General features: G+C 43.8%; 2 long non-coding RNA genes across 4 annotated transcripts; both read left to right on the top strand.

The window, feature by feature from the left end:
- The first annotated feature begins 12,902 nt into the window (after positions 1–12,902).
- On the top strand, positions 12,903–18,207 carry LOC125486641. Its single transcript, XR_007265269.1, has 3 exons — positions 12,903–12,955; positions 13,647–13,720; positions 18,163–18,207. It is a non-coding gene; the product is annotated as an uncharacterized LOC125486641 (long non-coding RNA).
- Positions 18,208–18,309: 102 nt separating this feature from the next.
- LOC125486642 lies at positions 18,310–21,948 on the top strand. Of its 3 annotated transcripts, XR_007265272.1 has the most exons (4): positions 18,310–18,417; positions 19,408–19,490; positions 19,653–19,820; positions 20,888–21,948. It is a non-coding gene; the product is annotated as an uncharacterized LOC125486642 (long non-coding RNA). The 3 variants fall into 3 exon arrangements; XR_007265270.1 differs by lacking the exon at positions 19,653–19,820; XR_007265271.1 differs by lacking the exons at positions 19,408–19,490; positions 19,653–19,820.
- The last annotated feature ends 2,278 nt before the right edge of the window (positions 21,949–24,226 follow it).

The following is a 24,226-nucleotide window of genomic DNA, read 5'->3' as shown; positions in this document are numbered from 1 at the left end:
AAACTGATGTCCCCCAGTAATCGACATTTCTACCTTGGGAAAAAAAGACTCTGACAATCCATTCCATCCATGCTTCTCATAATTTTGTAAACTTTTGTCAGGTTGCCCTTCATCCTCCATGTTCAAGTGAAAAAAGTGGTAGTTTGCTACCACCAAGTGAGTTTCAAACAGAAGAGGTGCTTGTTTTAAAGAAGATGTTATTTATTATTGAATGATAGTAAGCAGGAACAAATTATGACCGTAAGACAGAAATTAGGAATTAGGTTTTGTTGTCATGTACACAAGTACAGTGAATACACGAGTACAGTGAGAAGTGTACAAAGTCGTCAATTCTAACGCCATCTCAGGTACAAATGTGCTTAGGTACAAAATCTCAGGTAAAAACAATATGCAGAACCTTTCCCCAGCTAATATATGAAGAGCAGTAGTGAATATAGTGACAAAATAGTGTGAAAATGAAAGAAATCAAATACGTGACATTGAGAAGGAAGATTTCCAATTTTCCTCTCAAGCCTTAAACAATTACTTCAGATTCTTGCCCTTGAATGGAGACTGCCTTATTTTCATGCATTTGCATATCGTGAAAGCCCCACTTGCCTTGCATTAATTCCACTTCCAACTCTCCTGTCCTTCAATAAGCTTCTAGACGGCATAATTTCCCCAGGGATAATTCGGAGCAGATTGCAGAATGCATGCCCTGGCCTCTACAATTGCTTCTTTACAACAATGGCTCTGCATGCTCTCTGGCCACCATCTTCCCTGACCCTTTGTCTACACAACACTGCACTGGGAAACCAGTAGCCTCACACACCATTGTGCCTCCTCTCACACCATTTCAGGCCTTAATTTGGAGCTGATAGACATGTACAATTTGCGTGCTTCTGCCAGCTTACTTTGCTCACAGGGACAACCAGGCATCTCATGGATTGTTCTTTTTATTCACTCATGAGACATGTAGGTCCCCTACAGACAGAAACAGGGGAATGTATAGTGTATAATAGGGGACAAAGAAATGGCTGGGGAACTGAATACATACTTTGGTTCTGACTTCACAAAAGAGGACGCATCTCAAATCAGATACCAGAATTGTTGAAGGATGCAAGACTTAGCGAGAGGGAAAAACTGAGGGAGATCGATATTAATAGAGAAATGGCACGGGGAAAATTGTTGGGATTGAAGGCCAATAAATCCCCAGGGCCTGATAATCCAAATCCCAGAGTACTTAAGGAGGTAGCTCTAGAAATAGTGGATGCATTGGTGGTCATCTTCCAGGATTCTATAGATGCTGGAACAGTCCCTGCAGATTGAAGAGTGGCTAATGTCACTTCAATATTCAAAAAGGGAGGTAGAGAGACAACAGGGAATTATAGACCGGTGAGCTTAACATAGGTAGTGGGGAATATTCTCGAATCCATTGTCAAGGATTTTATAGCAGAGCATTTAGAAAGCAGTGGCAGGATCAGACAGAGTCAGCATGGATTTATGAAGGGGAAATCATGCTTGACAAATCTGTTGGAATTCTATGAAGATGTAACTAGTAGAGTTGACAAGGTGGAGCCAGTTGATGTTGTATATTTGGACTTTCAGAAAGCGTTAGATGAAGTCCCACATAAGGAATTAATGTGCAAGATTAAAGCGCATGGGATTGGGGGAAATGTATTGAGATGGATAGGAAACTGGTTGGCAGAGAGGAAACAAAGAGTAGAAATTATTGGGTCCTTTTCAAATTGGCAGGCAGTAACTAGTGGGGTGCCACAGGGATCGGTGCTGGGACACCAGCTATTCACAATATATATTAATGATTTGGATGAAGGAACAAAATGTAACATCTTCAAGTTTGCAGATGATACCAAGTTGGGTGGGAAGGAGAACTGTGACGAGGATGCAGACATCCTTCAGTGTGATCTCGACAGATTGGGTGAGTGGGCAAATCAATGGCAGATGCAATATAATTTGGATAAATGTGATGTTATTCACTTCAGAAGCAAAAACAAGAAGACAGATTACTACCTAAATGGCTGTAAATTGGGAGAGGGGAGTGTGCAGTGGGACCTGGATGCCCTTGTGCACAAGCCGCTGAAGGTAAGCATGCAGGTGCAGCAGGCAGTAAAGAAGGTAAATGGTATGTTGGCCTTCATTATGAGAGGTTTCGAGTACAGGAGCAGGAATGTGTTGTTTCAGTTATACAGGGCCTTGGTGAGGCCACATCTGGAATATTGTGTGCAGTTTTGGTCTCCTTTTCTGAGGAAGGATGCTCTTGCTCTTAAGGGAGTGCAGCAAAGGTTTACCAGGCTGATTCCAGGGATGGTGTGTCAGACGTATGAGAAGAGATTGATTAGGTTGGGATTGTTTCCGCTAGAGTTCAGACAAATGAGGGGGGATCTCATAGAGACTTATAAAATTTTAACAGGACTGGATAGGGTAGATGCAGGGAGGATGTTCCCGATGGTGGGTGTGTCCAGAACCAGGGGTCACAGTATGAGGATTTGGGGTAGACTATTTAGGACAGAGATGATAAGACATTTCTTCACCCAAAGAGTGGTGAGCCTGTGGAATTCATAACCACAGGAAGCAGTTGATGCCAAAACATGGAATGTGTTCAAGAGGTGACTTGCAAGAGTGATATAGCACTTGGGGAGAATGGGATCAAAGGTTATGGGGAGAAAGCAGGATTAGGCTATTGAGTTGGACAATCAGCCATGATCATGAAGAATGGCGGAGCAGGCTCGAAGGGCCGAATGGCCTCCTCCTGCTCCTATCTTCTATGTTTCTATGTTTGCTGTCTGAGCCCACATTTAATGCCTGTCTCATTTTCTTGAGAACGTGGTGGTGAGCTGCCTTCTTGAATCACTGCAGTCCATCCATCAGTCTAGTCATCTACACAAGTTGCTTTTGCACCCATGTGGATACATGGACAAAGCTCTTGGCTTTGTTTCTTAGTGCTTACTCACTCTGAGTTACAGACTGCCGACCTCTTCTTTAAGCACAAGATTTTGAGTGTTCAGTTGCAGGCTGCTAGCCTCTGCAGTTTAGCTTGCCTTCTGGGGCAGAGAAAGAGGCAGGTAGCTTGTGAACACTGAAGAGTAAATGTTGAAGTCAGACAGTGGCTTATCACTGTATGGCATCATCTACATCTACATCAGATTGTGGCATGTGCATGTGATTCAAGCAAATGGTGGTGTGAAAGTCAAAGGGGAAAAGTGTTTAATGAGGTGATGAGAGACAACTGTCAGTCAGGGGACATTGTCACAGTCAGTCAAGGGTCTCTTCTGATTACACTACAGGAAGATGATGGTCTAGTGGTATTATCGCTGGACTGTTAATCCAGAGACCCAGATAATGTTCTGGGGACCCGGGTTCGAATCCTACCATGGCAGATGGTGGAATTTGAATTCAATAAATATCTGGAATTAAGAGTCTAATGATAACCATGAATCCATTGTTGATTGTCAGGAAAATCCCATCTGGTTCACTAATGTCCTTTAGGGAAGGAAACCGCCATCCTTACCCAGTCTGGCCTACATGTGACTCCAGACCCACAGCAATACAGTTGACTCTTAACCACCCTCTGGGCAATTAGGGATGGGCAATAAATGCTGCCTAGCCATAAATGCTGACATCCCGTGAATGAATAAAGGAAAAAAAAGCAAGCAATCTGTGTTACGGATGGGTGGAATGGACTATTCAATTTTGATGGTGTTGAGTTTTTTGAGTGTTGTTGGAGCTGCTCTCTTCCAGACAAATGGGGAACATTCCATCGCCCTCCTGACTCGTACCATGTAGATGGTGGACAGACTTTGCGGAGTCATGAGGTGATTTACTCGCTGCAGAATTCCCAGCCTCACTTACAGTCCCTATTACGACTGAATCTTTGTTTTGCAATTCCCTTGCACATTTGCTACTCTATGTCTTACATAACTGCACCCTGTTTCCTTCTGCGTCGCTATATCACATACCCGTACCTGTTTCAATGCGGTGAATGCACGTGGTATCTTGTTTGTGACTCTCTCTACTTCCTGTGAAGCTGTAGCAGAAAGAGCCGGTTCCTGCTGCATTGGTGCAGTTGGCGTAACGGGAATGGTAACAGTCACCATGGCTGATGCTGCACACAGCAGTAGAGTTACCAAGGTTTTCATCTTGTTTCTCCTGGTTTCTAGCAGCTGTCACATTCACAGAAACCGGTCCAAACAAAATGACATCTAATATTGATTACACAGGTTAATTATTACAGACTGTTTGTGCACAGCTCATTTTTTTTGTGGAATCAGTTATCTCCAGAGATATCAATGTTGTCCTCGAAGTCCTGCATTTGTGGTGGTAGTGTCCTTTCCTCTGGGCTAGGAGACAATGTTATTACACACCTGGAGCTTGTGGCTGGGTCACCTAGGCCAGAGGAAGGGATATAACCCTTGAATGTGAATGGCAGATATCTTTTCCCTAGGATGGGGATTTCAATCTCTTCTCAAAAGTCAGTCTCACCATCCCAGTAATCAGTCTGGTGGACCTCCACTGCACAACCACGCTGGCAAGTTATCTCCTAGACTCATAGAGTCATACAGCATGGAAACAGACCCTTCGGTCCAACCAGTCTATGCTGACCATGTTCCCAAACTCAACTAGTCCTATCTGCCTGCGCTTGACCCATATCCCTCCTAACCTTTCCTATTAATGAACTTATCCAAATATCTTTTAAACGTTGTAAATGTACCTGCATCCACCACTTTCTCTGGCAGTTCATTCCACACGTGAACCACTCTCTCTATAAAAGTTGCCTCTCATATCATTTCTAAATGTTTCTCCTCTCATCTTAAAATATGACGCCTCGTTTTGATGTCCTCCACCCTAGGGAAAAGACCCTTGTCATTCACATTATCTATGTCCCTCATGATATTATAAACCTCAGTAAGGTCACCCCTCAACCTCCTACGCTCCAGTAAAAAAAAGTCCCAGCCTATCCAGTCTATTTTTACATCTCAAACCTTCCATTCCTGTCAATATCTTGGGATTTTTTTTCTGAACCCTCTCCGGTTTAATAATATCCTTCCTATAACAGGGTGACCGGAACTACACACAGTACTCCAGAAGAGGCCTCACCAATGTCCTGTACAACCTCAACATGACATTCCAACTCCTATTCTCAATGGTCTGACCAATGAAGGTAAGCGTGCTAAATGCCTTCTTAACCACCCTGTCTACATGTGACTCAAATTTCAAAGAATTATGTATCTGAACCCTTAGGTCTCTCTGTTCTACAACACTACCCAGGGCCGCATATTAATTGTATAATTCCTGTCCTTGTTTGTATTACCAAAATGTAATACCTCACATTTATCCACATTCAACTCCATCTACCACACCTTACCCCATTGACCCAATTAGAGTCATAGAGATGAACAGCACCGAAACAGACTCTTCGGTCCACCTCGTCAATGCCGACCAGATATCCTAAATTAATCCAGTCCCATTTGCCAGCATTTAGGCCATTTCCCTGTAAACCCTTCCTATTCATACCCCCATTCAGATGCCTTTTAAATGTTGTAATTGTACCAGCCTCCACCACTTCCTCTGGCCACTCATTCCGTACACACACCATCCTCTGTGTGAATAAGTTGCCCCTTAGGTCCTTTTTACATCTTTCCCCTCTCACCATAAACCTATGCCCCTCTAGTTTTGGAGTCCCCCACCCTGGGGAAAAGATCCTGTCTATTTACCCTATTCATGCCCTTCATGATTTTGTAAACCTCTGTAAGGTCAACCCTCAGCCTCTGACACTCCAGGAAAAATAGCTCCAGCCTATTCAGCCTCTCCCTACAACCCTACAACAGCTCAAACCCTCCAACCCTGGCAACATCCTTGTAAATCTTTTCTGAAGCCTTTCAAGTTTCACAACATCCTTCCTGTACTAGGAAGACCAGAATTGCACGCACTATTCCAATAGTGGCCTGACCAATGTATTGTACAACCACAACATGACCTCCCAAATCCTATACTCAATTGATCAAGATTTCTTTATAACCTTAGGTAACCTTCTTCATTATCAACCATACCACTAACTTTGGTATCATCTGCAAATTTACTTACCATGTCTCCGACATTAAAGTGGACCCAGTACCAATCCCTGTGGAACACCGTGGGTCACAGGACTCCAGTCCAAAAAACAATCCTCCATCACCACCCTCTGTCTTTAGTTTTAGTATGGGAGGGCAAAATGTGTTGGCGCAGGCTTGGAGGGCTGAATGGCCTGTTCTTGTGCTGTATTGTTCTTTCTCTACTACTTTAAAGCCAATTTTGTATTCAACTGGCAAGTTCTCCCTGAGTCCCACGTGATCTAACTTTACTAATTACTCCAGGCCTCTAGTCGACTCCTGGTCGACGCAGATGTGGTGAGGAGTCCTCTCGGTCTGGCATAGCGGCCTCCTGTGGTGGCCTCACTGCTTAGCATAGCATCCTCCTGGCCTGGTTTGGCAACAGGCCAGTGGCAGTCTCCTGGCTTGGTGTCCCCCTGCATGACGTGGCATCCTCTCAGCACGGCAGGCCTCAGGCAGTAGGTGGAAGTCTCTTGCCCTGGCATGGCCTCAGCATGGTTTCCTGGCCTTGAGGTGATTTCTGAGCAAGCTCTCAGCCTCACGAACCTCAAGGTGAAGCCTGGCACAGTCTGGACCCAAGGACCGGTGTGGACTGGAGGCCAGGTGCCAGTGTGGTCTGGATTGGAAGACCATTGTTCTGAACTTTTATTTCTGCAATGCTGGACTTCTTATTTCTCTATTTTCTAAGATCTTGTAACTGAAAAAGCTGTACCTAGGTAGCCTTGTACCTAAGATGGCACTGTAAGTGGCAAACTTATAAACTTTTCACTGCACTCATTTGCGTACATGTGACAATAAAGCTGATACTAATTCTAATTTGTTTACTATGCAGAACCTTGTCAAAGGTTTTATTGAAGTCCAAGCAAACAATATCTATCGCTCTGACCTCATCAATCTTTTTGATTAAGAACATAAGAACATAAGAATTAGGAGCAGGAGTAGGCCATCTGGCCCCTCGAGCCTGCCCCGCCATTTAACAAAATCATGGCTGATCTTTTTGAGACTCAGCTCCACTTACCCGCCCACTCACCATAACCCTTAATTCCTTTACTGTTCAAAAATTTATCTAGCCTTGCCTTAAAAACATTCAGCGAGGTAGCTTCAACCACTTCACTGGGCAGCAAATTCCACAGATTCACAATCCTTTGGGTGAAGAAGTTCCTCCTGACCTCAGTCCTACATCTGCTTCCCTTTATTTTGAGGCGATGCCCTCTAGTCCTAGTTTCACCTGCTAGCGGAAACGACCTCCCTGCCTCCACCTTATCTATTCCCTTCATAATCTTATATGTTTCTATAAGATCTCCCCTCATTCTTCTGAATTCCAATGAGTATAATCCCAGTCTACTCAGTCTCTCCTCATAATCCAACCCTCTCAACTCTGGAATCAACCGAGTGAATCTCCTCTGCACCCCCTCCAGTGCTAGTATATCTCTTCTCAAGTAAGGAGACCAAAACTGCACACAGTACTCCAGGTGTGGTCTCACCAGGACCCTATACAGCTGCAGCATAGCCTCCCTGTTTTTAAACTCCATCCCTCCAGCAATGGCAGACAAAATTCCATTTGCCTTTTTAATCACCTGCTGCACCTGCAATCCTACTTTTAGCGATTCATGCACAAGGACACCCAAGTCCCTCTGTACAGCAGTGTGCTGCAACTTTTTACCATTTAAAACATAGTCCATTTTGCTGTTATTCCTACCAAAATGGATGACCTCACACTTATCAACATTGTACTCCATCTGCCAGACCTTTGCCCACTCACTTAGACTATCTATATCCCTCTGCAGACTTTCAGTGTCTTCTGCACACTTTGCTCTACCACTCACCTTAGTGTCATCTGCAAATTTTGACACACTACACTTAGTCCCCAACTCCAAATCATCTATGTAAATTGTAAACAATTGCGGTCCCAACACTGATCCCTGAGGCACACCACTAGCCACTGACCGCCAACCAGAAAAACACCCATTTACCCCTACTCTTTGCTTTCTACTGGTCAACCAATCCTCTATCCATGCCAATACATTACCTGTAATACTATGCAACTTTACCCTATGTAGCAGCCTTTGGTGTGGCACCTTGTCAAATGCCTTCTGGAAATCCAGATACACCACATCCACAGGTTCCCCATTGTCCACCATGCAAGTAACGTCCTCAAAGAATTCCACCAAATTAGTTAAACATAACCTGCCCTTCATGAACCCATGCTGGGTGTTCCCAATGGGACAATTTATATCCAGATGTCTTGCTATTTCTTCCTTAATGATAGATTCAAGCATTTTCCCCACTACCGAAGTTAAGCTAACTGGCCTATAGTTACCTGCTTTTTGTCTACTTCCTTTTTTAAACAATGGCGTCACATTATTTTATTAAAATTACCGCGTTACAGAACTGGAGCTGGAGCCAGATCATTCAGGAGGCTGAGGGGCTAATTGAGAGGAGTTACAGGGAGGTAGTCACACCTCAGGTACAGAAAAAGGTAGATGGGTTGCAGTCAGGGGACGGAAAGGGAACAGGCAGACAGTGCAGGGATCCCCTGTGGCCGTTCCCCTCAATAACAAGTATACCGTTTTGGATACTGTTGGGGGGGACGACTTAACAGGGGTAAGCCATGGGGTACAGGTCTCTGGCACAGAGTCTGTCCCTGTTGTTCAGAAGGGAAGGGGGGAGAGGAGGAGAGCATTAGTCATTGGGGACTCCATAGTTAGGGGGACAGATAGGAGATTCTGTGGGAACGAGAGAGACTCGCGGTTGGTGTGTTGCCTCCCAGGTGCCAGGGTCCATGATGTCTCAGATCGTGTTTTCGGGATCCTTAAGGGGGAGGGGGAGCAGCCCCAAACTGTGGTCCACATAGGCACCAACGACATAGGTAGGAAAAGGGATGGGGATGTAAGGCAGAAATTCAAGGAGCTAGGGTGGAAGCTTAGAGCTAGAACAAACAGAGTTGTTATCTCTGGTTTGTTACCCATGCCACGTGCTAGCGAGGCGAGGAATAGGGAGAGAGAGCAGTTGAACACGTGGCTACAGGGATGGTGCAGGAGGGAGGGATTCAGATATCTAGATAATTGGGGCTTATTCTGGGGTAGGTGGGACCTCTACAAACGGGATGGTCTACACCTGAACCAGAGGGGTACCAATATTCTGGGGGGGAAGTTTGCTAATGCTCTTCGGGAGGGTTTAAACTAATTCAGCAGGGGGATGGGAACCTGAATTGTAGCTCCAGTGTACAGGAAGTTGAGAGTAGTGAGGTCATGAATAAGGTTTCAAGGTCGCAGGAGTGTACCGGCAGGCAGGAAGGTGGTTTGAAGTGTGTCTACTTCAACGCCAGGAGCATCTGGAATAAGGTGGGTGAACTTGGTACCTGGGACTTTGATGTTGTGGCCATTTCGGAGACATGGATAGAGCAGGGACAGGAAGGGTTGTCTCAGGTTCCGGGGTTTAGATATTTCAGTAAGATCAGGGAAGGTGGTAAAAGAGGGGGAGGTGTGGCATTGTTAGTCAAGGACAGTATTACGGTGGCAGAAAGGACGTTTGATGAGGACTCGTCTACTGAGGTAGTATGGGCTGAGGTTAGAAACAGGAAAGGAGAGGTCACCCTGTTGGGAGTTTTCTATAGGCCTCCGAAAAGTTCCAGAGATGTAGAAGAAAGGATTGCAAAGATGATTCTGGATAGGAGCGAAAGTAACAGGGTAGTTGTTATGGGGGACTTTAACTTTCCAAATATTGACTGGAAACACTATAGTTCCAGTACTTTAGATGGGTCAGTTTTTGTCCAATGTGTGCAGGAGGGTTTCCTGACACAGTATGTAGATAGGCCAACAAGAGGCGAGGCCACATTGGATTTGGTACTGGGTAATGAACCAGGCCAGGTGTTAGATTTGGAGGTAGGTGAGCACTTTGGTGATAGTGACCACAATTCGGTTACGTTTACTTTAGCGATGGAAAGGGATAGGTATATACTGCAGGGCAAGAGTTATAGCTGGAGGAAAGGCAATTATGAGGCGATTAGGCAAGATTTAGGTTGCATAGGATGGAGAAGGAAACTGCAGGGGCTGGGCACAATTGAAATGTGGAGCTTGTTCAAGGAACAGCTACTGTGTGTCCTTGAGAAGTATGTACCTGTCAGGCAGGGAGGAAGTGGTCAAGCGAGGGAACCGTGGTTTACTAAAGAAGTTGAATCTTTTGTCAAGAGGAAGAAGGAGGCTTATGTAGAGATGAGGCGTGAAGGCTCAGTTAGGGCGCTTAAGAGTTACAAGTTAGCCAGGAAGGACCTAAAGAGAGAGCTAAGAAGAGCCAGGAGGGGACATGAGAAGTCTTTAGCAGGTAGGATCAAGGAAAACCCTAAAGCTTTCTATAGGTATGTCAGGAATAAAAGAATGACTACAGTAAGATTAGGGCCAGTCAAGGACAGTAGTGGGAAGTTGTGCGTGGAGTCCGAACAGATAGGAGAGGCGCTAAATGAATATTTTTCGTCAGTATTCACACAGGAAAAAGACAATGTTGTCGAGGAGAATACTGAGATACAGGCTATTAGACTAGACGGGATTGAGGTTCATAAGGAGGAGGTGTTAGCAATTCTGGAAGGTGTGAAAATAGATAAGTCCCCTGGGCCAGATGGGATTTATCCTAGGATTCTCTGGGAAGCTAGGGAGGAGATTGCAGAGCCTTTGGCTTTGATCTTTATGTCGTCATTGTCTACAGGAATAGTGCCAGAAGACTGGAGGATAGCAAATGTTGTCCCCTTGTTCAAGAAGGGGAGTAGAGACAACCCTGGTAATTATAGACCAATGAGCCTTACTTCGGTTGTGGGTGAAGTGTTGGAAAGGATTATAAGAGATAGGATTTATAATCATCTCGAAAGGAATAATTTGATTAGGGATAGTCAACACGGTTTTGTGAAGGGTAGGTTGTGCCTCACAAACCTTATTGAGTTCTTTGAGAAGGTGACCAAACAGGTGGATGAGGGTAAAGCGGTTGATGTGGTGTATATGGATTTCAGTAAAGCGTTTGATAAGGTTCCCACGTTACACTATTGCAGAAAATACGGAGGCATGGGATTGAGGGTGATTTAGCGGTTTGGATCAGAAATTGGCCAAGTGTAAGAAGACAGAGGGCAGTGGTTGATGGGAAATGTTCATCCTGGAGTTCAGTTACTAGTGGTGTACTGCAAGGATCTGTTTTGAGGCCACTGCTGTTTATCATTTTTATAAATGACCTTCATGAGGGCGTAGAAGGATGGGTTAGTAAATTTGCGGATGACACTAAAGTCAGTGGAGTTGTGGATAGTGCGGAAGGATGTTGCAGGTTACAGAGGGACATAGATAAGCTGCAGAGCTGGGCTGAGAGGTGGCAAATGGAGTTTAATGCGGAAAAGTGTGAGGTGATTCACTTTGGAAGGAGTAACAGGAATACAGAGTACTGGGCTAATGGTAAGATTCTTGGTAGTGTGGATGAGCAGAGAGATCTCAGTGTCCATGTGCACAGATCACTGAAAGTTGCCACCCAGGTTGATAGGGTTGTTAAGAAGGCGTACGGTGTGTTAGGTTTTATTGGTAGAGGGATTGAGTTTCGGAGCAATGAGGTCACGTTGCAGCTGTACAAAACTCTGGTGCGGCCGCACTTGGAGTATTGCGTACAGTTCTGGTCGCCGCATTATAGGAAGAATGTGGAAGCATTGGAAAGGGTGCAGAGGAGATTTACCAGGATGTTGCCTGGTATGGAGGGAAGGTCTTATGAGGAAAGGCTGAGGGTCTTGAGGCTGTTTTCGTTAGACAGAAGAAGGTTAAGAGGTGACTTAATAGAGACATACAAGATGATCAGAGGATTAGATAGGGTGGACAGTGGGAGCCTTTTTCCTCGGATGGTGATGGCTAGCACGAGGGGACATAGCTTTAAATTGAGGGGTGATAGATATAGGACAGATGTCAGAGGTAGATTCTTTACTCAGAGAGTAGTAAGGGCGTGGAATGCCCTGCCTGCAAAAGTAGTAGACTTGCCAACTTTAAGGGCATTTAAATGGTCATTGGATAAACATTTGGATGATAATGGAATAGTTTAGGTTAGATGGGCTTCAGATTGGTTTCACAGGTCGGCGCAACATCGAGGGCTGGAGGGCCTGTACTGCGCTGTAATGTTCTGTGTTCTAATACTGAATCAAGTTTGTGAGGCACAATTTTCCTTGCACAAAGCTATGCTGACTATCCTTAATCAATGCTTACTTCCAAATGCATGTAAATCCTATACAAAAACAAAGTTGCTGGAAAAGCTCAGCAGGTCTGGCAGCATCTGTGAACAAAAGAAAGAGTTAATGTTTCGGGTCCGGTGACCGTTGTTTTTTCTTTTAAATCCTCTGGTTTTAATTCATCAGCTACATCTTAACTAGGTTGTGGGAGAAACTGTTTTCACTGATTAAAGGATCGAGAATTAGAGGATACACATTTGAGGTAATAGGAAAGGGAGCATTGGTTTGTCACACAGCCAGCAGAAACGTTCTGGAGTGCACTGCCTGGTGGAAGCAGGTTCTTCAGGGGACTCAAACGTGTATTGAATCGAAAGTAAGAATATACCAGGTTTCGAGGAGAACGGCGCTAACTCAATTGCTCTTTCGGGGAGACGGCAGGCACGCGACGGGCCGACTAGCCTTTTCGCGGTCGCAAAAGCTGCGCTGCGAGTCAGGTGTCCGAACGCAAGGAGGCACCACAGCACTGGGATGTCCAAGTTGGCGAGCCCATCTTGTCTCACCCGCTCGTTGGTACATCAGAGACCAGCTGCTCGATTGGTCTATGACGGAATCACGTGATCTAAGGCGAGGTGGAATAAAAGGCGGTGTTGGGCCACCATCCGGTCTTTTGCGGAGCGACTGACTTGGGGTGAGATTGGCATTTGTAAGCGGGCCATTACGGTAGTTAGATGTAGTTTTGAGGAGAGCGGGAGCATGATAATTAGATTTTATTATCTGCTCCTAATGATAAGGGAGATGGTGGATTAGTGGTCCTGCAAGCTCTCTTGTCTGGTCCTTCGGCGCTGGTTAGGGGTAGCGGCTGTGTACCTGCACTGTTGGGCCCCGCGGAGCTCCTACACCCGCGGGTTAAAGTGGGCGGCCTCGCGCCGCTACCGTTGGGTCTGCCTTGGCCGGCGGAGGCTTATTACCGCTTGGATTGGCTGGATGCGGCTGCGCTCGGCCTTGCGATTGGCTGCTGGCGTTACCGTTGTCCGTTTCGATTGGCTGGCCGGGTTCCCGCCGCCTGCTGCAGTTGGCTGGCTGGGATGTGCCCTAGGCGTCGATTGGCTGGTGGTGGTGCTGCCATTGTCCGCTCTGGTTGGCTGGTCGGGGGTAATTCCCGCTTCCAGCTTTTTAATCAATGCAAGGTAAAGCGGGTCAGGTCTGGGTGTGACCTGCCTCTTCCTGAGACTTGCTACATTAACCATGAGGGGTAAGTTTGAAACCTTGTCACCTCTAAGGACCAGGTTTATAGGACCCTTCACACAATTGCCTTGTGGTTGCTGACTGCTCTGCAGATTCTTTTTATCTCTCTTTAAACTCAGTTTGTTCCCTTATAGGGTCTGATACCATGGCCCCAATAGTGGTCAATGAGTTTGTGGATGTCCTGCACGTGTGGACTATAGCAAACAAGGTCAGTGTTGAGAATCCACCATTAGTTGCTTTTATTCACACTTGGAGTAATGTGCATTTTTGCCTCTTTATTTTAAGAAGGTATACTTGCTGTACACAATGCACTGAAGGTTCACCAGATTCTTTGACTGGCTTGTGGGAGAAGGGTTGAGTGGTTCTCATTGAAACAGTTGACAGGGTTGGGTGATGGTTCCTCCTCCAAAAGCAAGTTCAGACAGATAGTGGGATTATGGAATGAAGATGACAATGTGCTTGTAAAATCTGGACTCTTAGTGAATCTAAGACACAATTGAGGAGAAGCCTCTTCCAAAGGGTTGTGAATCTGGGATTTGCTACCCTAAAGTGCAGTGGATGCTGGGGCAGCGAGTAAATTTCTGGAGTTAGACCAATTTTTTTAATTGGTAATAGTTTGAAGTGCCATGTGGAGAAGGCTGGAACATGTGGATGTAGCAAATGATGGAGCAGTCTCTGGGCTGAATAGTCTAATTCTACCCCTATTCCTGTAGGGGTAAGCATTGCTGCATTGCTGCCTGTCAGTGCCAGGGACCTGTGTTTGATTCCAGCCTCAGGCAACTGTTGACTTTGCACATTCTCCATGTGTCTGTGTGGGTTTTTCATGCTCCAGTTTTGTCCATAGTCCAAAGATGTGCAGGTTAGGTGGATTGGCTATACTAAATTGCCCATAGTGTCTAGGGTGAAGTGCTCCTCAGGGTTGGTGTGCATGTGATTGGCTGAATGGCCTGCTTCCATACTGTAGGGATTCTATAAACTGATGTGGTCCTCATTATGTTTAAGTAAAGTTTTAATCTGTAACAGGATCAAGTGTTATGAGGAAATAGCAGAGTGGCTTTCCATTGAGTCCCTGCAGTGTGGAAATGGGCCCTTTGGCCCAACATGTCCACGCTGACCTGCAGAGCATCCCACCCAGACTCATCCAATACACTACAGGGTAATTCAGCGTGGCCATTCCACCTAGCCTGCACATCTGTGGACTGTGGGAGGACATGAGAGCACCTGGAAGAAACACCAGCAGATATGGAGAGAATATGCAGACAGTTGCCTGAGGATGGAATTGAACCCAGGTTCCTGTGTGAGGCAGCCACCCTTATTGTGGAGTTGATTATCAGATTAACTGACTTCAATGAATGGCTGAACAGGCAATGGGCTGAATAGCCTCCTGTTCCTATTGTGATTTTACACAAATGTCATAGGTCATCCAGCTTGTTGGACCTATCCAATCATTCATTTAATCTGTCAATCTCTACCACACATACCCAAAGACTGAGCCTCCACAGACCTCTGAATGAAATAAGTTCTCCTGACCCAAGTGCCATCCTCATAAATTGTACCATTTGGGTTTAGGCTTCCCAACCAGGAAACCTTTTTACCTGCATCTGTCCTGACAGTCTTAAGTATTTTGTCAGTTTCTCCAAGTTAATTTGGTTACAGAATCTTGTTTTTCTGTCCTGTGGGCCTTGCGTAGTTTGAGACTGATCAGAGTTCCTGCAGATGCATGATATAGGAGCTGGAGTAGACCACATGGCCTGTGTAGCCTGTTCTGTAGTTGATCTTGGGTTTTAACTTGCTGTCTTCTCCCTGCATCCTTTAGTCCCTGTGACCAAAAAGCCTTGTGTATTCAGTGATGGAAAATCTGCATTCTATTGCAGTAGAGAATTTCCAAAGATTCGCATCTTTCAATTAATGTCCCTCATCTAATTTCTAAATTACTAGCTTTTTAAGACTGTTTTGGTTGACTAGTGAAACAATTGTACTCTATCATGCCCTTTTGAAATTTTGTATCAGATTGTCCCTCACTGCTAGATTCCAGAAAACTTGGGCACAATTTAATGGCAGTTTGTATCTGTTCATAATCTGTGCTTGAATATGGAGACCAAACTTGTGTTTCTCAGAAGTGATCCCCTCAACCCTGTACAATTGCAGCAAGGCCTGTTATTTGTCTGCTCCATTCCTCCTCTTTAATGGCCAATGAGCTATTGCAAAAAATTGTGAACAAGGATATTTTTAGTTCTTGCCCACTTAAAATCAATGTCTGCCCTGTGGCTTACATTTTTGCTTAGCTTTAATAAATTTTACACTACATGCCTTGTGACACTTCACTAGTTAATTCCTGCCAACTTGAAAATGTCCTGTTAATGCCTGCTCTTTGCTTATCTGTTAACATTCTTGTAAACCACTTCTCTATCCCCTCAAGCCTCCATCCTCCTGAAGTGTGGTGACCAGAACTGTTTATTAATCTTAGTAATTCTTTATTCTAGTAGTGCTGTTATCTTGTGACTGGCCACTCTTTGCAGAATTGTGCTTTCTTTGACTTTACCAGCATAGCTTAGTGGATAGCACTGCCTCAGTGCCAGGGACCTAGGTTTGGTTCCACCCTTGGGCAACTATCTGGAGTTTGTACATTCTCCATGCCTGTGTGCATTTCCTCCAGGTGCTCCAGTTTCCTCCTGCAGTTCAAAGATGTGCAGGCTAGGTGGATTGGCCATGCTAAATTGACCATGGTGTTCAGGGATGGGGGATGGGTCTGAGTGGGATGCTGAGGGTCAGTGTGGACTGGTTGGGCTGAAGGGCCTGTTTCCACACTAGGGATTCTATGAAATAATGTTTTAGTTAACTAGAACAGTGGGTTCTTTGCTTAGACAATTCCAATAAGAATTAAATTCTATCGTATATATCCTGAAATATCCCCTAAGTGTCTGTCACTGTGTCTGTATTGACCTGTTAACTGCAGCTTTCGTGTTTATACTTGCCCCCATTTCAGTTTAAGACATGAGGGTTCTGTTAAACATCATAATTGTGTTTCAATGCAGCAACATGTTATAGAAAATTTCACTAAGTAATTGGGCCTATGGGAAAAGTGGGGTTGGGGCAGATCTTTTTTCCAGTCTTCACTTAATTCAGTACAAGTGTGACAATCCATAAAGAACCAGAGTTCAGTTTACAGCTAAAAGCATTGTGGTTTGAAGAAGCAGACAGTAATGAGCAGATTTAAAGATTCTTCACTGCAGCTATAGATTTGCCTCCCATGCACCAACACATCATACATTTGCACCCAAACTTCAGTGACTCATCACCCAGTTGTAATCATGTATAGCAAGCCCTCAGCCACATTCTGCTACTGCCAGAAGCATTAATCACCTATCAGCCAGTTTGAAGTACCACAGACAGCATCCTTTTGACAGCAAAATAAAACTTGTGGTTGCCAGCCATTCAGTTTCCAGCAGAAAAAAGGACACCAGTGGTATCCAGAATTTCCTGGAATAATATCACCCAGTGCTTAACATCATGATTCAGCAGCAAAAAGTCACTGGGAATAATTTTCTAATTTCCAGCAGCATTACCTCATCTAAAAAGATCCCCATTACCAAATTTACAAACACCAGCAATGATAAAGCCTAATTAGAAACAATATCAAGCGACTTGCCAGAAGTATTGTCCAGACACCAACTAAATGCATGGATAAGACCATTCTGTCAGAAACATCATCAACACTTGGTCCCTGGCAATCACATCACCTGCTCACCAGCCGCATCTGTCACCAGCAAAACCACCTGATGTGCAGTTATACTGTTGTCATAACAATGAGGCTGTCACTGTCCCTCATTGTCTAGACACTGGCAATCATTTATTTCCTTTAACTGTTTTCTTGTGATTCTGAGAAGCCTATTGCCTAATTTGAACTGAGGCTTAATTCTGTTCTTATCAATCTGACTCATATTACAATTGATTGTGAATTTGAAAAATCAAAGTTTGTTACATGACAGACAAATGTCTGGACTGCTATGTAATGACCTTAATGTAACTTTTCAAAATATGGTAAAGCATTATGTTCGTGTTCTGTTATTTTTCTTGTTGCAGTTCTCTAATGCTAAACATTGTGGGGATTGTATTGTAACCAAGACAGTGTTTGACAAATACTGTTCCCCTATTTGTCAATGATATAGCCAATTTGCATTACTGGAACATGTTATAGGAGAACCCTCTGTACTAGTCTTGAAACTATTCTTGCCCTCAACCAATATTAAGTTCCTTCATGTGATTGCTGCTGTCTAGGGGTAGCTTCGCTATTTGCTCATTAATCCTGTCTCTATAACTCCAGATCTAGTATAACCTGCTCTCTGGTTGACTTCATGCAATTTCAAGAAACTGCTCCTCACCTAGATTACATTTGCTCATCTGCCTCTTCCATTCTTGTTTAGATGAATCTTCCATGATTGTCATACCTTTCTGAAAAGCTTCCATTGTTCCTTTATATTGTAATTGCCTTTCAGAAGTAGTATGTGAATTGCTGATTGTGCTTCTGCCTCCATCTGTGAGCCTTTGGATTTTGTTGTAAAAGAGAAACAAAGCAAGAAATGTAATAAGATGAGGCTTTTCTTGATTGTTTCTGACAACTGAAGAAAGCCCAAATGTTGGTTGTTTCAGGGTGCTGTCCAGTGACAACAAGAAGCCAACGAAGCTCAGATGTAAGACAACAAGGTGCAGGGCTGGATGAACACAGCAGGCCAAGCAGCATCATAGGAGCAGAGAGGCTGACGTTTCGGGCCTCGACCCTTCATCAGAAAATCAGAAGCTCAGATGTACTTGGAGACTGTTTACAAGGAATGTGTAGACTGCCATTTTGTGATGAAGAGCTTTATTGAAAGCTGGTCTCTGCAAGCTGCAGCAGTGTCTTTTGAGGTGAGCTGTTGGATTGCATGGGCAAATCCAATTGATTTTATTTAACACCAAGGAATGCTAGCTGTTATGGGTACTAGGGAGGTTTTGCAAAACAAAGGACAAGCTGTTTGCCTTTGCAATGGAGGTAAAAAGCAGAATGTGACCAGAGTCAGGTCTGTTTCCTTGTGTTGCAGACATATTTGGGAAACTTAATGAGCTGAATGCACTTGCAAAGAATGATTTTTCATTCTTTATTCATTAATGTGTTGCTGGCCAGGCAGCATTTATTGCCCATCCCTAATTGCCCTGAGGACAGTTGAGTCAACCACATTGCTGTGGGTCTGGAGTTGCATGTAGGCCAGTCCAGGTAAGAATGGCAGTTTCCTTCCCTAAAGAACATTAGTGAACCAGATGGGTTTTCCTGACAATTGACAATGGCTTCACAGTCATCATTAGACTCTTAATTCTAGGTATTCATTGAATTCAAATCCTTCCATCTGCTGTGGTGGGATTTGAACCTGGGTCTCCAGAATGTTATCTGGATCTCTAGATTAATTGCCCAGCAATAAAACCTCTAGACCATTGCCTCCCTCAACTTCCATTTTGGAAAAGCAATATGCAAGAGTAAAACTTGGATTCTTTCCTACAGCTCTTCAAATTCCTATTTCACAATGCAACAAAGTGGTGTCCCACTTGGGTCATGACTGGCCATCTTAGCTGTCTAGAGGCATACTTTGCATCTTCTTTGACTTGTGGACAAGTTCATTTGGGTCTAGAGCCCCTGCAGTGTGCCCAGTGAGGTGGATTTGTCAGCTGTTGAAATGGAACAGCTGGTGGAGATTGAGACTGGCTTTTGGAAACAACCAGTTCCAAACTTTGAGATTTCAGGTTTGGTTTATAGTCCCAACTATTGTGACATTGCAATACATTGTAGTGTGATGGTTCTAGTTGCTAGCAGATTTTGCGCAAGTTTGATTCTCAATTGAACAATCAATTTTGATCTCATCACAGGTTCAATGTGCCATATAAAACCCTCTGCCAGGTTTTGAGATTGTTGCAAGATGTATGCCCATGTGATTCCATAGACCAGCTGAGTATGTGACCTTAAATATTTAATTTCTTTAAAGACATGAATAGCATAATTAATAACCCTTCACTGTATTCAATAGTTGGCTGTACAGAATGATTCTAGTGTGAATGAGGAAACAGAATTTTTCTATACATTTACTAAATCTGTACCCATTTTGTTTCTTTAGCTTCTGATTTTCAATGCAGTTCAGTTTTTCATTTCCTGTAGAGACCAGTCTCTTCAAAAAGATGGATTTCCTGACAATAGACTGGGCAAGATTACACTTCATGTTTACTGTCACTGACAAATTGAAGTCACCGTTGAACTAACAGTAACTGATACAACAGACTAAATGGTACAGTCTATATTAACTGGCAACCAGAAAAGTATTGTGAAACACTTCAACATTTTTGGCTGGTTCTTAGTCTTAAAGGAACCATCTCAAAGTCAGTTCCAGCTTTTCATGCGTTCAACTCCTGCCACCCCAGGTTGAGCCTGTCCTTCAGCAATCCTGAGGCCTTGAACTTTGATAAAGGCAAAATACTAAAGTATGACTTCAGGGGAGTCTGAAGAATCATGGCTTATAATGTTAACTGCTTTTCTAAGTACTGCCAGATGGGCTGAGTTTCTCCAAAGATGGGCTTGTGTAGGCTGTGGTGTCCTTGTGCATGGTAGAAGCATATGCACTTATCATTTATGGAGTGCCATTAAGATAGTAAATTGTATGCCAATATTCACCCCACCTCATTGCAGTCTGTTGTAGAATGTTTGAGGAAAGACTGATCAGGACCCAGTGTGTGTGCTGGGAAAATAAACCTGGTGTCCTTTCAACAAGTGTATTGGAGTATTCTGAACAAGTGTTTGAGTTGATGCTTCTTGAACCAGCATTTATTGCCCATCCCTAATTGCTGAGAGGGCATTTTAAAAGTCAGTGTCATTGCTTTGGGTGTGGAATCAAATGTAGGCTGGCCCAGATAAGGGCAGACAGATTTCCTTCCCTAAAGGACATTAATAAACCAATCAAGTGGTTACACAGCCCTGTTTGTCCTGTAGATTTTGCATTTCATCTGCCATGGGATTGGAACTTATCCCCAAAACATTTGTCTGCATTTTTGGATTGTTAATCCAGTGACATTTCCACTGTGCACCATTGAATTATGATTTTAGTTGGCTTGTTGCAATAAAAGTTTTGGTGTCTTGTCTACTAGTTTTCTTGTTGGTGTTGAGAGGATTTGTTTTGCTGTCTGTAGAGGTTGTAACAGGAGTGGGCTTATGGGGTGATAACCAGCAATATGGAGCTTGTGGCTTAAGTTTCTCATGGAGAAAGGTCAATGGAAATTGAGGGAGGGAAGAGGATATTTTAATAAATTTTCTAGCTTGTGGAGGTGGGTGCACTGATTTATTTCTTCCTTTCCTTTGCAGGCACTCCATCAGCAGAATAGTTATCTTTGGACTGAATCTGACCATGGAATCCTCCCCAGCTCGCTCTGGCTAAATGAATGTCATAATCAAGAATAATGGTTTGTCTTGTGTGCCTACCAAATGCAGGTACATAAGAAATTACTTGGACCACTGGAGACAGCTGCAAGAGATGTGTTGTGGCAAGATCAATAATGCTGACTTAACTCTCATCTAGTTCACAAGTTTCCTTTGGGAAGGAAATCTGTCATCCATGCCTGTCCTACGTGTAACTCCAGAGCCATGGCAATGCAGTTGACTCTTGAATGCCCTCTGAAATGGATCAAGCCACTCAGTTCAAGCACAATTAGAGATGGGCAACAAATGCTGGTCTTGGTAACATCCACATTCCATGAAAGAAAAGTCATCCTTATTCAGCTGCCTTGCCCCTACAGTACAGGTCACCAACATGGAGATAAGGGAGCTCTGACATCCAAGCCCTTAGCTAAGATGTGAACCCAACAGGCACTGCAGTTGTGGTCAAGATATAAACACCTATCTTTTTTTCCTGTTTTAATATCAAGATTCTGGGAGAGGTTGCTACTCTTGTTAAAAGTAAGCAACCAGCACACTGCTAAACTTGTTTTTCACTAGTAAGACTTTAAGTTCTATACAAAACATTGCCTTTCGCTGGCAAGTGAAAGTACCTGGAGAAGAGTTTCTTGAACAAGTCCTGACAAGCCAATAAGATGGCAGCAGACTCTGGACAAGAGGCTCTTGAATTAACTTCCTAGATTTTCCTTCCACCCATAACACCAATGTTCTTGTCTGTGTGCAAGGGTGGAGTTTTCTAAGGGGATTTACAGATTTGGGCTCTTCTTAATTTGAAGCTAGAATCTATTTTTCTAATCTGATAATTCTTGAGTATAAAAACCCAGTATGTTTAATTGATCTGGGTCTGAAAAGACTGCATTGGGAATTTTGTGCTTTTGTATAAAATCTCAATTTGAGGGGAATAGTGGGGCTTGATTTCCAGTGTAATACCCAATGAAGCATAAAAATAAAATGGACATGGCCAAATGTTACTGAGCCTTGGTGTAATTATTTGAACTACTGGTAAAAGGCAGATAATATCTAGGTACTTTTGGTTTTAAAAAGTGGACTTCCATCATATTAGCTAGTTTTAGGGGACCAGATCAAGTGCAATTTTAAAAACCGGCCTTCTCTGAATCTTCTAGGTGTGTAATGCTACATCAGCAAAATACAAAATGTTTGTAAGTACTATCAAGTGGTCAACTGGTGCTTACATACAAATAACCTAATTGCTGCTGTTTGGGTTCTCGGGGCACTTCTGATTTTATTAGAGCCTTGCTCAAAGATGGGCAAGAGAGTTGAATTCCAGTGGTGAGATGAGTACATAACTGTTCTTGTGATCAAGGTCACATTTGGTTTGCTGGTTGCTTGGAATTTCCAAGGTAGAGGAATTGAAGATTTGAAGGATAATTCACAGCTATGGCTTCTGTTACCAAATAGGTGATTATTTGCACAGGTAGATTCAGCACATAAAGCAGACTGAGGGAAGGAGAATTTCCTGTTCTTCTGGTTCTGTGGTTATGGCACTTGCAGATTGCCTGGACTTTTTCAGCAGAAATGTAGTTAATTTCTTCAGTGGTGGGGGGGGACTTTGCTTGAGCTGAACTCATTTGAGGATGTGGTCTCTAGGGAGACCTTTCCAGGAGGGATCTGCTTTTAAAGTGGAATCTCAAATTATTCTGATTAACATTGCTTTTGTGTGAAAGTTTGGTGAATCATTGTCCCACAAGGCCAAACAAATTCAAGTATGCTGGAATTCCCTACAGGTGTCTTGTTTCTAAGGTTTTAGTAGATTTGTAGCTCGGGTTGTGGGTGTTGAGGTTGGTTGGCTCACTGAGCTGGTTTGTTCTGCAGGTGTTTCATTACCTTGCTGGGTAACATCAGTGCAGGCTCTGATGAAGCAAAGTAAAAACCAGGCAGGAAAACACTGACGCTTCAGAGGCTGCACTGATGTTACCCAGCAGGGTAACGAAACGCCTGCAGAACAACAAACCAGCTCAGTGAGCCAACCAACCTCAGAGGTGTTTGTTTGTCACCAAGATTTGAATTTTTGCCCTCAAGAACCATTGTGTTGTCAGAGGGTGGTCAAATTCCAAATGGACTCCATTGTGGTTGATTGTTGAGAATGTACCAGTCTGTGGGGTTTTGGCTGGCAGTGATTTTCATTAGATGTACAACATGGAAACACTTCAGTCCAACTCATCCATGCAGACCAGATATCAGAAGAATATCTAGAGTCATTTGCTAGCATTCAGCCCATATTCCTCTAAACCTATTCATGTACCAATCCAGAAATAGTAGGAACTGTAGATTCTGGAGAATCTGAGATAACAAGGTGTAGAGCTAGATGAACACAGCAGGCCAAGCAGGAAGACTGATGTTTTGGGCCTAGACTTTTCTGAAGAAGGGTCTAGGGCAGAAACATCAGTCTTCCTGCTCCTCTGATGCTGCTTGGCCTGTTGTGTTCATCCAGCTCTACACCTTGTTATCTCGTGTACCAATCCAGACACTTTTTAAATATTGTAATTATACCATCCTCCACTTCCTCTGGCACCTCATTCCACATACACCCCACCTTGTGTGAGGGGCAAGTCACCCCCAAAGTCCCTCAAATCTTTCCCCTCACCTTAAACCTATTCCCTCTAGGGAAAGGACCTTGTCTATTTTCCTTATCCATGCCCCTCTGATCTTAAGCCTTTAAGTTCATTCCTCCACCTTTGACGCTCCAGGGAAAATAACCCCACCCAATTCAGCATTTCCCTGTACCTCAAATCCTCCAACCCTGACAACATCCTTGTAAATCTTTTGAGCCCTTTCAAGTTTCACAACATCCAATAGCAGGGAGACCAGATTGCATGCAGTATTCCAAAAGTGGCCGAACCTATATATACTGTACAGCCACAACATGACCTCCCAACTCCTATATGCAATGCTCTAATCAAAAAGGCAAGTGTACTAAATGCTGTCTTCGTTTCACTGCATGTGGTGAGGCAATGGCCTAGTGGTATTATTGTTGGACTGTTAATCCAGATCCCCAGATAATGTTCTGGGGACCAGGGTTTGAATCCTGTCACAACAGATGGTGGGATTTAAATTCAATAAATATCAAACTAAGAATCTAATACTGACCATGAATCCATTGTCAATTGTCAAGAAAAACCCATCTGGTTCACAAATGCCCTTTAGGGAAGGAAACTACCATACTACCATCCTTGATAGTAGGAACTGCAGATGCTGGAGAATCCGAGACAACAAGGTGCAAGGCTGGAT

The sequence above is a fragment of the Rhincodon typus genome, chromosome 2 (genome assembly GCF_021869965.1).
Source record: "Rhincodon typus isolate 14 chromosome 2, sRhiTyp1.1, whole genome shotgun sequence".
NCBI lineage: Eukaryota > Metazoa > Chordata > Chondrichthyes > Orectolobiformes > Rhincodontidae > Rhincodon > Rhincodon typus.
This window is presented reverse-complemented; position numbering and strand designations above follow the sequence as displayed.